The sequence below is a fragment of the Cupressus sempervirens genome, chromosome 7, assembly GCF_028749045.1.
Source record: "Cupressus sempervirens isolate cs-2001-9-10 chromosome 7, ASM2874904v1, whole genome shotgun sequence".
In the NCBI taxonomy this organism is placed as follows: Eukaryota; Viridiplantae; Streptophyta; class Pinopsida; order Cupressales; family Cupressaceae; genus Cupressus; species Cupressus sempervirens.
In genome coordinates, this window is record NC_143124.1 from 923,520,704 (window position 1) to 923,535,359 (window position 14,656).

Below are 14,656 nucleotides of genomic sequence, written 5' to 3' on the forward strand. Positions count from 1 at the left end.
TAGCCAACAAAAATGACCCAAATACTCTTCTCTAATTCCTTGTACCTACCATCTCAAATGGTTTCCCATGCATCACTACCAAATACTCTAAAGTATGAAAACTTGGGGTTGAGGTATGATTGAGCCTAGTTATATTACACATTTCCTTGTGAAGTAAATAGTTATAAATGTAGTTAACATGATTGTCAACCTCTATCCAAAATGTTGGAGCCATGGAGCTATAATAAAACATAAAATTGGAAATATTTATAAGATTCTATTATTCCTCTTGGAAATACAATTTTTTTGAAGATTACATGACATTGTGTGCTAATGGAGATAACATCGAGAATGATAGAATTCTTGGAATTCCTCATTGTTATACTCCCCCCATTATCTATGAAAATATTATGAAGGGAGTGTTCTAACTCATTCTCCACATATTTAAGGAAGGCCATAATTTTTTAAAGAATTTCATCCTTGTACTTAAATAAGCATGTAGTGCCTGCCCCTAGGTCACATTTTTGCTATCATGGTCAGACTATGTTAGACTAGTTTTATGTTGATGGTTAGCAGCATTGTTTTGAGACTATCAGATATTGTGCTATGGATTCAGTTGATATGTGATGAGATTACTTAAGACTCTACATTTCATGTATGCATGATGATTATTACATTGCTTTTAGTTATTGATTAGTTAGATGGTTTACTATCACATGTGTTTTCTTATGGATACTTACCCCATACTTGCATGTGTATGGTGTGCGTGTTTGCTCTTATGTATGGCATTTCTGATGTGGTTAAGGAAGCGAGTCATAGTCACTTGCTAGTCAAGATCTACACGATGCACCACTTCCTACCATTTCCTATTTAGCTTAGTATATATTGTTCTTGTACATGCATGGTTTTTATGCAGGTTACAGGTATCGAGTATCGACTTCCCTGAATTGCCAGGATGAGCATACCCTATCACATTATCTCAATGGTAAGAGAGGGGAGATAAATTCTCAAGTCCAAATCCCAACCCTTTAAGCCATTTGTCCTAATTGGAAATTAGGACAAGTATCTGAGTTGAGTACCCTCTGAATATGTCGGATGACGTAATTCGTGATATTAACCCTTGGTTTGATTTTGTATGTATTTTGGCTATGATGGGTTTTCGTATTTTTACCTTGTGAGTCTTTAGTATATTTTCTATTAATTAAGCCTAATTAAAAGATTTAATTAATGGTTTAATTAAATGGAAAATTATTATGATATTTATTTTATTTAATTAATTAAGAAATTAATTAAATAAAATAATTAAATTTGAAGATAAAGTTATAATTTTAAAGTTTGAATGTGATAATATTTATTTAAGTTAATAAATATTTTAGCAACTAAAGTTTCAAAAATGAATGTAAAAGTGGAAAAGATATTAAAATTATTAAAAGATTCTAAATTGCATGATGTGTGCATGTGATTAAAATATAAATATATTTTTTTTGGAAAAAGAGGGGTAAAAATTTATTCAATCACAATCAAGATACAAGGCAAAGGCCAAACGGCCCAGCACAGCACTATAAACATCTATCCTCCAAGATCAACTGATCAATGATCTCACGGTACTCAGTGGGTAGCACTTCCCTACTATTAATATTCCATTTGCCCTCATTCTTAGATGCCCACTTAGCCAAAAAATTTGCCACTCTGTTCCATTCCCGAGGGATATGACGGAAGGCAACAGATTCTAGCGATTGACAGAGATCCAGAATTTGTTTGGCTATAGAGGCAAGTTGCCAACTAACATCTTCCACTCTCTGGTTGTGCAACATATCCACAACAATCTATGAGTCAGACTCACAAATGATCTTCTGCCATCCTAACAAGAGACCACACTCAATAGCAACCTTAATAGCCAGGGCCTCCATCAAATTATTAGAATGTTGACCCTTGTAAGGAGAGAAAAGAAACACTACACCACCATCATCACCTCTACCAATGGTACCAATACAGGCATGCCCAGGATTCCCCCGAGAAGACCCATCTGTATTGATCTTCAAGAAACCTATCGGGGGAGGGGACCATCTCCCATCTCTACACACCCACTGCTTACCATGGCTCGATCTTTTGCTTGGACTGCCTCCCTACCAGCTATCATTTAGATGCAAATTCCTCACAATACCTTGATCCCCAGAATCAATATTAACTGCCATATCACACTTTTCATATATCATCTCCTGGAGCCTATTAAGAATCAACTTCCACAATTGGGAGTTGCTAGTTTTGACATCACAGAAAACTCTACGATTCCTTTCCAGCCAAAGATTCCATAGAATAAAGACTGGGTCGACCAACCAGGCCACCTGTAGGAAAGAAGTCTTCGCTGGAGGTCAGCCCAAGCTCTCCCATAAATCGATAAGGGAATTAGCATGAATACAACCATGACCCCAAGCCTCCCACCATCCATGCCATATCTCTCTCGAGAAGGGGCAGAGAAAAAACAAGTGTGAGATACACTCCTCATCTTGCAAATAAAGAACACAAATCGAGGGACCCTGAAAACCTCATTTGCGCAAATTCTCCCAAGTAAGGAATTTCCTCTGAGCTAACAACCATATGAAAAAGTTACACTTGGACCACGAATAGCTGCTCCAAACTTTCTTCCACCAGTACACTTCAGCCAAACCATGAAGGTTCCTATCCAGAATAGCATATCCTTGAGCCACTGTAAATTTACCCCTTGGACTTGGACTCCAAGCTAGGTTGTCCCTCCCACTGAGTGAGCTACACAACCTGTCCTCCAAAACACGAGAAAGGAGAGCCCAATCTTCAATAGATCCACCCATCGGCCACTCCTAAGGATCCTTCCAACAAGTTATATCAACATTTCCTAGGCATTTAACAGTCTTAAAATCCTCCACCTTAAGCCAACCAGCATCAAGAAAAGATTGGGAAAGAGGAAGAAGTTGGGAAAAGTTGGAAAGAATAGGAGGATGGCCATCCCAAGAGTCCTGCCAAAACAAATAATTTGAACCACTGTTACAAATCCAGAAAAGCCCCTCCTTAACAAGTTGAGCTCCCCTCTTAAGAGTATTCCAAATGCAGGAGCCTTTCCTCATCAAAGGAAGTCATGGTACCTCGGAGCAGTTCACACCAGGAAGGTACTTATGGAAAAGAATCTTGGCCCACTCTTGATCTTGGCTAATACACCAATGCCAGTATAATTTGGTAGCCAACGCAGTGACAACAAGAGTCATCGACTGAAGCCCGAGACCACCTGCATGCTTTGGCCTACACACCGATTCCCACTTAACCAGACTCCACTTGGAGGAAAGTAGATTACCAGACTAGAGGAATTTCCGAGAAACAACATCAAATTCGCTCACAAAACTAGACGGAGGAACCTGGACACAACACCTGTAAATGGGAAGGGACTACACCACAGTCTTAAGCAGAACCAATCTTTCAGCAGAAGATAACCATCTATATGTCCAATGACTCACCTTACTTCTAAATTTATCCAAAATCACCTGCCAATAATCCTTTTGCTAAGCACCCAAGACCAAAGGGATACCAAGATACATCAGGGGGAGTGAGCCAATCTGGAATCTAAGAACTCTAGCAATCCTATTTTGAATACTCTGAGGAGTGTTAAAGAAATAAATAGAAGACTTATCCTCATTAATTTTCTAACTTGAGGCTTTTAGATAGATATCCAAAGCTTTCCTAAAATTAACTACCTCACTAATTGTAGCCATGCCCATAAGACCAGTATCATCAACAAATTGAAGATGAGAGAAAGAAGGAAGGTTATTACTCCAACTCCATCCATGGATAGTACCCTGTTGAACCTGAGATTTTAAAAATCTTCCAAGCCCTTCTGCAATAATAATGAATAAGTAGGGAGATAAAGGGTCACCTTGCCAAAGTCCCCGAGAGGCCCCAAACAACTCAGAAGGTTCTCCATTAATGAGTACATAGAAAGAGGCCGAGGTCACATAGCTAAGAACCCATTCAACCCATTCTGCCGCAAACCCAAAAGTCAAAAGAATTTTTTGTAAGAATTCCCAACTCACCCGATCATAAGCCTTGGCCATGTCAAGTTTTATAAACATAGCTTTCTTCCTAGAATTAGCCATAGAGTGGACTGCCTCTGTTGCTATCACAACTCCATTCAAAATTTGTCTTCTATCTACAAAGCCACCTTGTTTCGCAGAAATCAAAGAGCCAAGGAATGGCTTGAGCCTTTTTGCAATTAGCTTGGTGATGATCTTATATACCACATTACATAATACTATGGGTCTGAAGTGATCCAACCTATCAGCTCCTTCCTTCTTAGGTATGAGAGCCAAGAAGGTGGAGTTCAGAGACTTCAACATCTGTTTATTCCTGTATGATTCCTAGACCACATCTAGAAGATCATACTTTATTATCTCCCAGAATTCTTGGAAAAATTCAATCGAAAACCCATCTGGACCAGGGGCCTTACCTTTCTTCATATTAAACACAATTTTCTCCAATTCAGGAAGCAAGATAGGATTTAGAAGGGTTTCATTCATATCTACAGAAACAAGATGAGGGATACACTCCAAGATGTCCCGCTCCTCAGGCCTAGCTCTAGGCTCCTCCCTAGAAAAGAGAGCAGAGAAGTACTTGACTGCCTCCCTAGAGAAAGCATCACGGGACAAGATCTGGGATCCATCTGATAAGACAAGAGAGGATAGAGAATTCCCATGCCGTCGTGCCTTAACGGAGTTGTGGAAAAAAATAGTATTCCTATCCCCCTCCTGAAGCCAATTAATACCAGATTTTTGATTCCAAAAAATCTCCTCACGAAGTTCCCATTCATCTAGCTCCTTAAGGGCAAGAACCTCAGCTTCACTCCTCTCAAAACTCAACCCAAGGTCCCGAATCTAGCGGGTGATGTTATCTAGCTTGGTTTGGGCAACCTTCTTCTGAACATGTAGATAACCGAAACATTGTTTGTTCCATCCCTTAAGCTTGTACTTCACATGCTGAAGTCTCTTGCTAAAAGTATACATAGCCATACCATGATCCGGCATCCCATCATACCACCAATTGACCATTAGATCGGGTAAAGACAAGTCTCTTAGCCACACCAACTGGAATTTGAAAGAGGGATTCTTGGTGACCCAGTATGAAGTGATGGAAAGCTTAACAAGCCAGTGATCCAATCCCCTCCAGTCAAGAATTTCAGAGCTGGTAGTCCACTTGTTGTCCATCCAGTAGCAAGAAACCATAAATCTATCAAGCCTTTCTGAGATAGCGTCACCACCACATCTCCGGTTATTCCATGTAAAGACTCCATTATTTGGTTTCACATCAATGAGAAATAAAGAGCCAATCATTTCTCTGAGTAGATTAGATGATTGATCCAGCCTAGCAAGCCCGCCTCTTTTTTCCTCAAGGCTAATGACCGCATTGAAATCTCCTGCCATAATCCATGGAAGAAAAGGTTCCAGGGAGTGAATGAATCTAATATGGGTCCATAACAGAACTTTACCTACAAAGTCCGTTGGAGCATAAATGTTGGATAAGAAACACCTTTCACCATTCTCAAAGCTAGTGCCAATCAAAGAAATGGAAGACCGACTGGATAACCACCATAATGGGGAGACTTTCCTTGGGTCCTAGAAGCAAGCCACCCCTCTAGAACTATTCAAAGCATCCACCCCCTGCCAAGTGCCATGAGGTCAGATATACACTGCACACTTGGCCAAACCATCCAAAGAAAGTTTAGTTTCTTGAATAAAAACCATATTAGGAGACTGAGATTCAATTAATCTATGAACAACCTTTTTCCTGGGGATGATGTTCAATCCCCTTACATTCCATCATATCACAATCATTTATGGGGGTGAGAGAAATGTGAATCAATGGGTCGGACTCCACCAAATTTTCACCCATTATCTTCACTTTCTCTTGATTAGTCTTTCTACCACTTTTTATCGGCTTATCTAGAGGCCCCTTTTTGAAGAGCTTATGATGGATGCCTAAAACAAGAGGAGCCTTATTGCCTTTACCAGAGCCAGATGCCCCCTTAGGCCAATGAGAGTCATTGGAAACCCCTGCTGGTCCCTCTGATCCCTGTGCTCCACAAAGATCCCCAATAATCTGAGCAGGATGAGGCACATCCATATCTACCTGCTCGGCCTGTAGGTCACTTGTATTATGATGCTAATCCTCTCTCTGCATTACATCTTCATGAATCTCCTACTGAATATTGGCCTCAGAAGAGGGCTCAATTGGGATACCTTCCTCTTGGGCCATGCTACTGAGAGCATCAAACCTGTTAAAGGTGTCATCCGTCTGCCTGTCCATCCAGGCTCTCTTCTTACCTTTGCCCTTGTTCTGATATTTAACCTAGGTAAAACCCTCACTGTCAATAGGTCCATTGGAAGCCCTAGCCTTTCCATTGTCCTCCCTAGGGGGAGCTGGGGTATCCCAAGAAGGATTCTTATATCTAGGAAAATGACGCAGTAGGTGACCATACTCATGGAAGATTCTGCACCTAAATGGGAAAGTCTCATAATCCAACTGCTGAATCCAAGAAACTGAGCCCATACAAATCTCCATAGAATCTGGCAATGGGTTATTCAAATCAACTTCAACACAAATATGAGCAAAAGAAATTACCTTACAATCTTGCGTCTGAGTAGCCGATCCCACAGGTTTTCCAAGAAGCATCAAAATTGAATGAAGAATATCCTCCCTCCAAAATTCCAGAGGCAGTCTCGGCAAGTGAACCTAGACAAGAACACGAGAGGGGATTTCCTCAGCAAAATTAAAGCCCGTGTGCTAGGGCTTGATAAATAACCCCACCTGGTTAAAGAAATAAGGGCCACCTTCAAACACCTTATTTCTATATGACATGCAAGATAATATAACCACAAAATAATTATTGGTTGCAATCAAAATCTCCATATCTCCTTCTGGATTCCACATCCTACGGGCCCAGGAGTCCACCACCGGCAATGAAAGCTGAAGGCCCAAAAATTTGCATATAAGAGCATGATTGCTCCAATACTCGACATCCTCCAAAACCTATTCAGGTTGAACGACAAGAATAGGGCGTACCTTAGCTTTCTGTAAACATCCATTAATTTTTTGAAGTCAAAAATTTCCATTCAAAGAGGGCTCTCCTTCCATTGATTGGGAATTGCACTTCAAACCCTTACTATTGACATGCACCCTTGAACCTAACTCACCCATTACCAAATCCTCGCCAGAAGGCCAGGAAAAGGTGACCTCGATGTCCCCCATAAACCCTGAGCCTGGGCTTGGAAAATCAACAAGGGGAAGAAGGAACAAAGGCCCCTCAATCCCGCACAGCCGTGGGCAGCCACTCACGATGCCACAAAAAACCTCGACGCCTCGCAGCAGACCCTAATCTCGTGGTCAAGAACAGCACAAACCCCCTATACACTAGTCACGTCCCCTCAACCGCTACACCCAAGCTGAACACACGCTCAATGCCAAAGAGAGGCAACGAGAACCAGGTCAGGCTAGGGCACGCAGGCCGTAGCAGACCAAACCAGAGCGTCCATCGCAACCATCACAGTATTATCAAATATAAATATATTAAGGTTAAAGAAGTGGAGTTATTAAAGTTAGTAAATAAATTAAATTGGAAAGAATAAAGTAAATATTATATTAATTAATGTGCATTATTTTAATGTTTGCTCACATGGGAGTCTGCAAATTCTCAAGAGTTGTCATGTAGACAACACAGGAGTTTGCACTCTAAGAATGCACAAGTTGTCTACACTTAGGAGTTAGCATATTATTTGAGCACATGGTGTCTACAACCTTATGACTCATCTAGAAGGTTGGAGAAGACTCATGCTTAGTTGTCATGCTTATCTTTTAGTTGTTCTAGGGACATTCTAGATGCATCTTAAAGGCCTTTAAATAGAGGCTCTCCTAGTGTGTTTGAATCAAGCTTCAAAGATTACATGCATTTGAGAAGCTCATATGATTCTACATGCTCATATGCTTCTACATGCTCATATATTTCTACATGCTTCTGTGCTTCTTCTAGCACTTCTAGTCACCTGGAGGTCTCGGTTGGCTTGGATCTTGGAGAAATTGTGAATGTTGGAGAAGGAAATAATTTTTTATGGACTTCTGAGGGATGGAAAATTAGCATCAGTGTCCAGGTACACTCATGATTTTCGCATAATCTCTTTGCACTATTTCTCTTCCTGTCTTCATCGTGTCTGTTATATGTGTCTAATTATATTCCATGAATGAATCTTCAATTTTGAAATTGGAATCTAGATATTTTATTTGGTTGAGAAGAAAACAATAGAAAACCCTAGTTTCAATTTATGAAGAAATTAGATCCAAATTGGGTTTGGGTTTGAATTAGAATCGAATTGAGAAATAGATTTGAAAATGATTTCAAAATTTATAGTCAAATCTATTAGATGAATTAATGGGTTAATTACCCTTTTGGAGAAATTCTTAACTTGTCTAAATAAAAATCCCTTGTTGTATAAATTAGTTATATATGTTCTTTTTTATATATACATATTTGCATACATATATATATGTGTTTATTTAAATACTATGATTCTTGTTAGCGAACTGCGTATATATATATATATATATATATATATATATATATATATATATATATATATATATATATATATATATATATATATATATATATATATATATATATATATATATATATACATATACATATACATATACATATACATATACATATACATATATGTATATACATATATAAATACATATATATACATATACATATATGGATATAATTGTTTAAGAAAACGCAGTGGAGAATCCTTTTAATAAAATCCGAAAACGCATTTGTTAAAATGTTTATAAAATAATAATAATAAAATCATTTAAATTGAGGAGGAGCGGAATTACCCACCTCGTACCCCACTCTGTTTCATGCGCCAACAAGTACATTGGTCGCACGGTACTTGCGTTCCGTAGGGTACCCGTGACGGATCTTTTTAACCACCGCACAACCTTTTTAACAAAGGGGACGATCGTGATAAAATATCACTTTAAAACCTTTTTAAAACGTTTCTGTCCTTTTTTATATAATGCACAGTTAAATTTTTATAAGATGTTATATGGTACAGTCTGCGACTTCGCAGTCGAGGGCACATACAATGAATGTTGGGAGCAATATAATATTGTTAAAAGTTTAAATAATAGTTTCATATTATATATATATATATATATATATATATATATATATATATATATATATATTTGTTAATATTAATAAGTATTGAATATTAATTGTTATATAATAATGTTATTATATTAAGAATGTCTAAAATAAAGCAATTTGTTAATTATAATTAAAAGGAGGAGAGACGTTAACATAGTGTTATATCTAGAATCTAATAATTAGCTTAATTAAAATTAAGGTTAATTAATAGATGAAGATTAAGGGTTGATATATCAAATTATTTAATGTAATAATTTTTAATTGGATCAATCAATCTTGGTTGTTGGATAATGATATTGAGTGATTTGAACTACGGCTATCCTTAGATCATTTGGAATATTAATGCCTCAGAATAGAGTTGATTTTAATTGACGGTTATTCATTAAGTTGTTAATGCAGTAATTAAGTTATGCGATAGAGTCTTCTCGCTTGAAATATTCATTGAGCTAATAATATAGTAATGAAATTATTAGATAATTTTAAATAATTGCAAATTATTTGATGATTAAGTTATGAGATAGAATCTTAATTGTAATGATTATCATTAATACAAATTTGTTAAGGAAATATTAGTATTCATTAAAGAAAGACGAATGTGGTCATTGTAGATTTATTAATAGATTCCCAACATAGCTTGTTATTAAATATTAACAAGTTATTATTATTATCGAACTATGAATATGAATATTTGTGTATTGGATTGTAGTTGACTTTTTTTTACGTACAAACTATTGTTAGTTATTAGTCAACTGATTTTCATTGGGATGTTGGTATGGTTATATAATTATTAATTAAATTAATTAATTAGAGTTAATTAAATTTAATTAATAATTAAGATATGTAATAAAGTTTTAATTGATATGCTAATATCGATTCTTTTAGTGAAGTTGTTAAGTATTTACATCGAAGTTAAGTATTTAAGTAAGGCTAGTTAGTCTTGTTGTTATCTTCTTATTTAAAGATTTATAATTGGCTCTCTTATAATTTAACGAATAATGATTCTTAGGTTATGTTGAAAAGTTGAAGTAAAATTAAAGAAGAGTTAATCAATTAGAATATGGATCTTAGTTAAATAAAGAGAACAATTTAATTAAAGGTCAATGATGATTAGTTTAATGAGTAGATATTTATCCTTATGTTTTTCTTAGAATGTAATTTTAAATAATGGAAGGATAATGCTATCGGGGAACAAATGGGTTGACTTGTAGGTCAAATGATAAATCCTATACACTTGAAGTATACTGGTAAATAGAAACTGAAAACTCCACACATTATTCAACTATGTGATTTTAGTAAACCAAAACATGTGTCTGCATTGTGTCTTCTCTATGCTTCTTGTTTTGGGTTTTTGGGTTGACTAGTGTTGACCAGTCTTAGGTTGTTACCAGAGGCTCGGGGGTTATGAGATGTGATGGCATGTTGATCTTATTTGGTCTCGATCTTTATAAACCCAACCATGGTTATGTGATCATATGCTCTATGAGATGTTTGTATTCTCTAATTGTTATTGCTCATCAGTCTTATTGAGTGAAGCTGAGTCATATGTATTTGAAACACTTGACTTAACCATTTTTGGGTCATCGACCAGTTATCCTTGGATTGCTTTCTAGTCTCCATGATGGGACTAAAACGTTGATTTATGGTGTCATGTTGTGACATGTCTGACACAACCATTTTGGAGTCTTTGATCAGTATGATTTTGAGATATATTTTGGTTATTGAGAACCAATGGATATTTTTGATTATCAGTGATACCTTTAGTTTCCAATAGAGAACTGTTGTGGTCATGATTTTTTATGGATGCTTTTCAAATGCTCATGGAGATTTGATGCTTTTATTATGGATATTTGATGATTCTTATTGTGGATTATCTTTCGGTATTTTTCCAGTCGCTTGTATAGGATTGGGGTGATTTTATGATTCCATGAGCTTAGGGTAGGTTATCTACTTTTAGTGTCGGGAAGTGGCTTGCAATGGGGGGCCCTAAGTGGTTGCCAAGGTAACTCATTGTAAGTTGTGTTAATAAGTGAACATTTACACACTAAATGGGGATTAAATGAACCTAAAAACATAATTGTTTTGTTCTTGCTCATGCCTTGAGTGCTAGTACAGACTAGGATGGGAGTAGAGAGAACGCATGGTTGCGACCTTGCATTCCACAGTATGCCTCGTCAGTATGAGAGGATACTAGTGGCCGCATGAGGATCAGTAGGGACCTGTGGAGTTTACCTAACTACCAAGGTAACTTCTATATGATATATGCGATGACACTTTCCCACTTACATAGTAGGTTCCTACATGTCATTGTGTGCCTCTAGGATTAGATATCGGTTTTGTGATTGGAACCTTTGAGTTAGTATACTTTTAGGACTTAGAAAGTATCTTTGCTATGTGATTGTTGATAGCCTATTTGAGACTTGAGATTATCTCCTCAGCACAGTGGGAGTGGACCACTTAGGTTCCACACAGTTGGGTGGTAGTGTATTTCCACTCTTATCATTTCAGATCCGTCTGAGACACCGTGGCTGGAACATTCTTTATTGGTATCTATCATCATTCTATCTTCATGGATTATGATGGTGGACATGTATCCTCACATTAGTGATTTGCATATGTCAGATGATGCTTTACTTTGCATGTTAGATTACTTTCTGCGTATGATGTAGTATGATTTAGGAGTGACATTCCTACTATGTTAATACTGATGATCTCTTCAGTGATTTGGAATGTCATGCACAGAGGGATGGCTAGGACCCATGATGGTCTAATGATGCTATTTACGGTTGGGAGGAACCGTGCACTTAGTTATTCATGTTTTATGATCATGGCTATCTTTTATGATGGATGTTTATATCTTCTATGATGATGTATCATGTTTGATGTGTGGTTTCATTTACTTTAATTACATCATGGATTAATATTGGATGATGATGTACTTTATTTGTATGGATGTTTATTCTTTCAAGCCTTTCATACCCTGTGACATGTATAGTGGATGATTGAGCATTTAAAAATGTAATGTATAAACATTGGACTTATCATTATTATTTCATGTGGTTGTTGTATTAGATGGATTCAATAATGTTAGTTGATTTAGATGTAATTCAACGTTAAGGGATCTTTAAAGAATGTAACCTGTTATGTATGTTATATTTACTTTTAGATGGACATTGCTATTGCTTCCGTTATTGTGTATAAGTTATAAGTGGTATTTACTTTCATGCTTTTAAAAAAAAAAGTTAGGTAAACTTAGTGAAATTTTAGGTTAGTTCTTTGGATCCCTTGGTAGGGCATTACATTTGGTATTAGAGCCTGAGTTTCAACATTGGGAGCTCTGGGTATATTGGAATGCCACTAGTTGTCAACTAGTTGAACAAAACGAAAACTTTGAATGATCATGTGTATCTCTTTCAAACTGAAAACTTGAAACTAGGTGAACTAAAATAGAACTTAAAATTGTTACTTGCATATTTTTCATACTTCAACACTTAGTTTTAAAAATTGAAAATTCTACTTAAACCTAAACGAGGGCAAAATTAAAAATTGAAAACTCATTCTAGTTGCAAAACATGTATCTTTTATCTATGTTGTAAGGAAGTATGCCTTTGATTGTCTATGCAAGCATTAAGTTGCTCTTGTTTAGAAGGTATTAAGGGATCTATTTTAGTAGTTGTTAAAAGAATGAATGTTGGATCAATATGATTTTCAATTTATCATTAAACCAGAATCATATTGCTCTAAGTGTGTGTTGTAGTGTTCTTAGTGGAATCATATCCTCTTACAGAGGGAAAGGGTTCAATGGGGCCCGCATAGAGAGTATCTTAGCTTTTCATTCTTGCAAGCTTCTAGGAGTAAGCCTAATTCTAGGGGGGGTGGATGTAGTGCCTGCCCCTAGGTCACATTTTTGCTATCATGGTCAGACTATGTTAGACTAGTTTTATGTTGATGGTTAGCAGCATTGTTTTAAGACTATCAGATATTGTGCTATGGATTCAATTGATATGTGATGAGATTACTTAAGACTCTACATTTCATGTATGCATGATGATTATTACATTGCTTTTAGTTATTGATTAGTTAGATGGTTTATTATCACATGTGTTTTCTTATGGATACTTACCCCATACTTGCATGTGTATGGTGTGTGTGTTTTCTCTTATGTATGGCATTTCTGATGTGGTTAAGGAAGGGAGTCAGAGTCACCTGCTAGTCAGGATCTACATGATACACCACTTCCTGCCATTGCCTGTTTAGCTTAGTATATATTGTGCTTGTACATGCATAGTTTTTATGCAGGTTACAGGTATTGGGTATCGACTTCCTTGAATTGCCAGGATGAGCATACCCTATCACATTATCTCAATGGTAAGAGAGGGGAGATAAATTCTCAAGTCCAAATCCCAACCCTTTAAGCCATTTGTCCTAATTGGAAATTAGGACAAGTATCTGAGTTGAGTACCCTCCGAATATGTCGGATGACATAATTCGTGATATTAACCCTTGGTTTGATTTTGTATATATTTTGGCTATGATGGGTTTTCATATTTTTACCTTGTGAGTCTTTAGTATATTTTCTATTAATTAAGCCTAATTAAAAGATTTAATTAATGATTTAATTCAATGGAAAATTATTATGATATTTATTTTATTTAATTAATTAGGAAATTAATTAAATAAAATAATTAAATTTGAAGATAAAAGTTATAATTTTAAAGTTTGAATGTGATAATATTTATTTAACTTAATAAATATTTTAGCAACTAAAGTTTCAAAACACTTTACATGAAGTGTTAAAGGATTTGAAAACACTTTACATGAAGTGTTACCCTGTCAAAGGATTTAATCACCTATTTAAAAGATCTACAAGATAGCTATTAAGCTAACCTATCATAATAGGATTTCCTTTCTAATATAATTGCTAGAGAGTATTAGGTATGATAAACCTGATAGTTTACAATCCTTGATTGTTGAATACAGGCACTTGATCTGGTCTCTTCTGATCTTGATCCTCTGAGATCTGATATTCGTTTGTGTCACCTGCTTTTTTCTTGATTAATTGGATATTTAATTGCTGATTTCTTTCTCTAAGTCTTTCAAATCTTTACTCAGAGCTCTGCTTATGATTTTGTTATCTCCTTCATCCATCTATATTTAAAATGTGATTTTGTCTTCCTTATAAAGATATTTGAAGACTTAGGGTTAGATATCAATCAACGATCCATATTGGATCTCTTCTTTCCTGCTCATTCCTTGCACATTTGCTATTGGTTGCATGCCTTCTCCATTTTTCTTAATGGCTGCATGTAGATTGCATAGGAAATACAAAAGATTTGATCTTATCATTTTAATCCTTCAAAATTCGTCATATGTCAGCCATGAAAATGGTTTACATCTGAGTTTGTGAAGTTACAAACTCATATGATGTTTCTGTGTTACTCGGCACTTGTT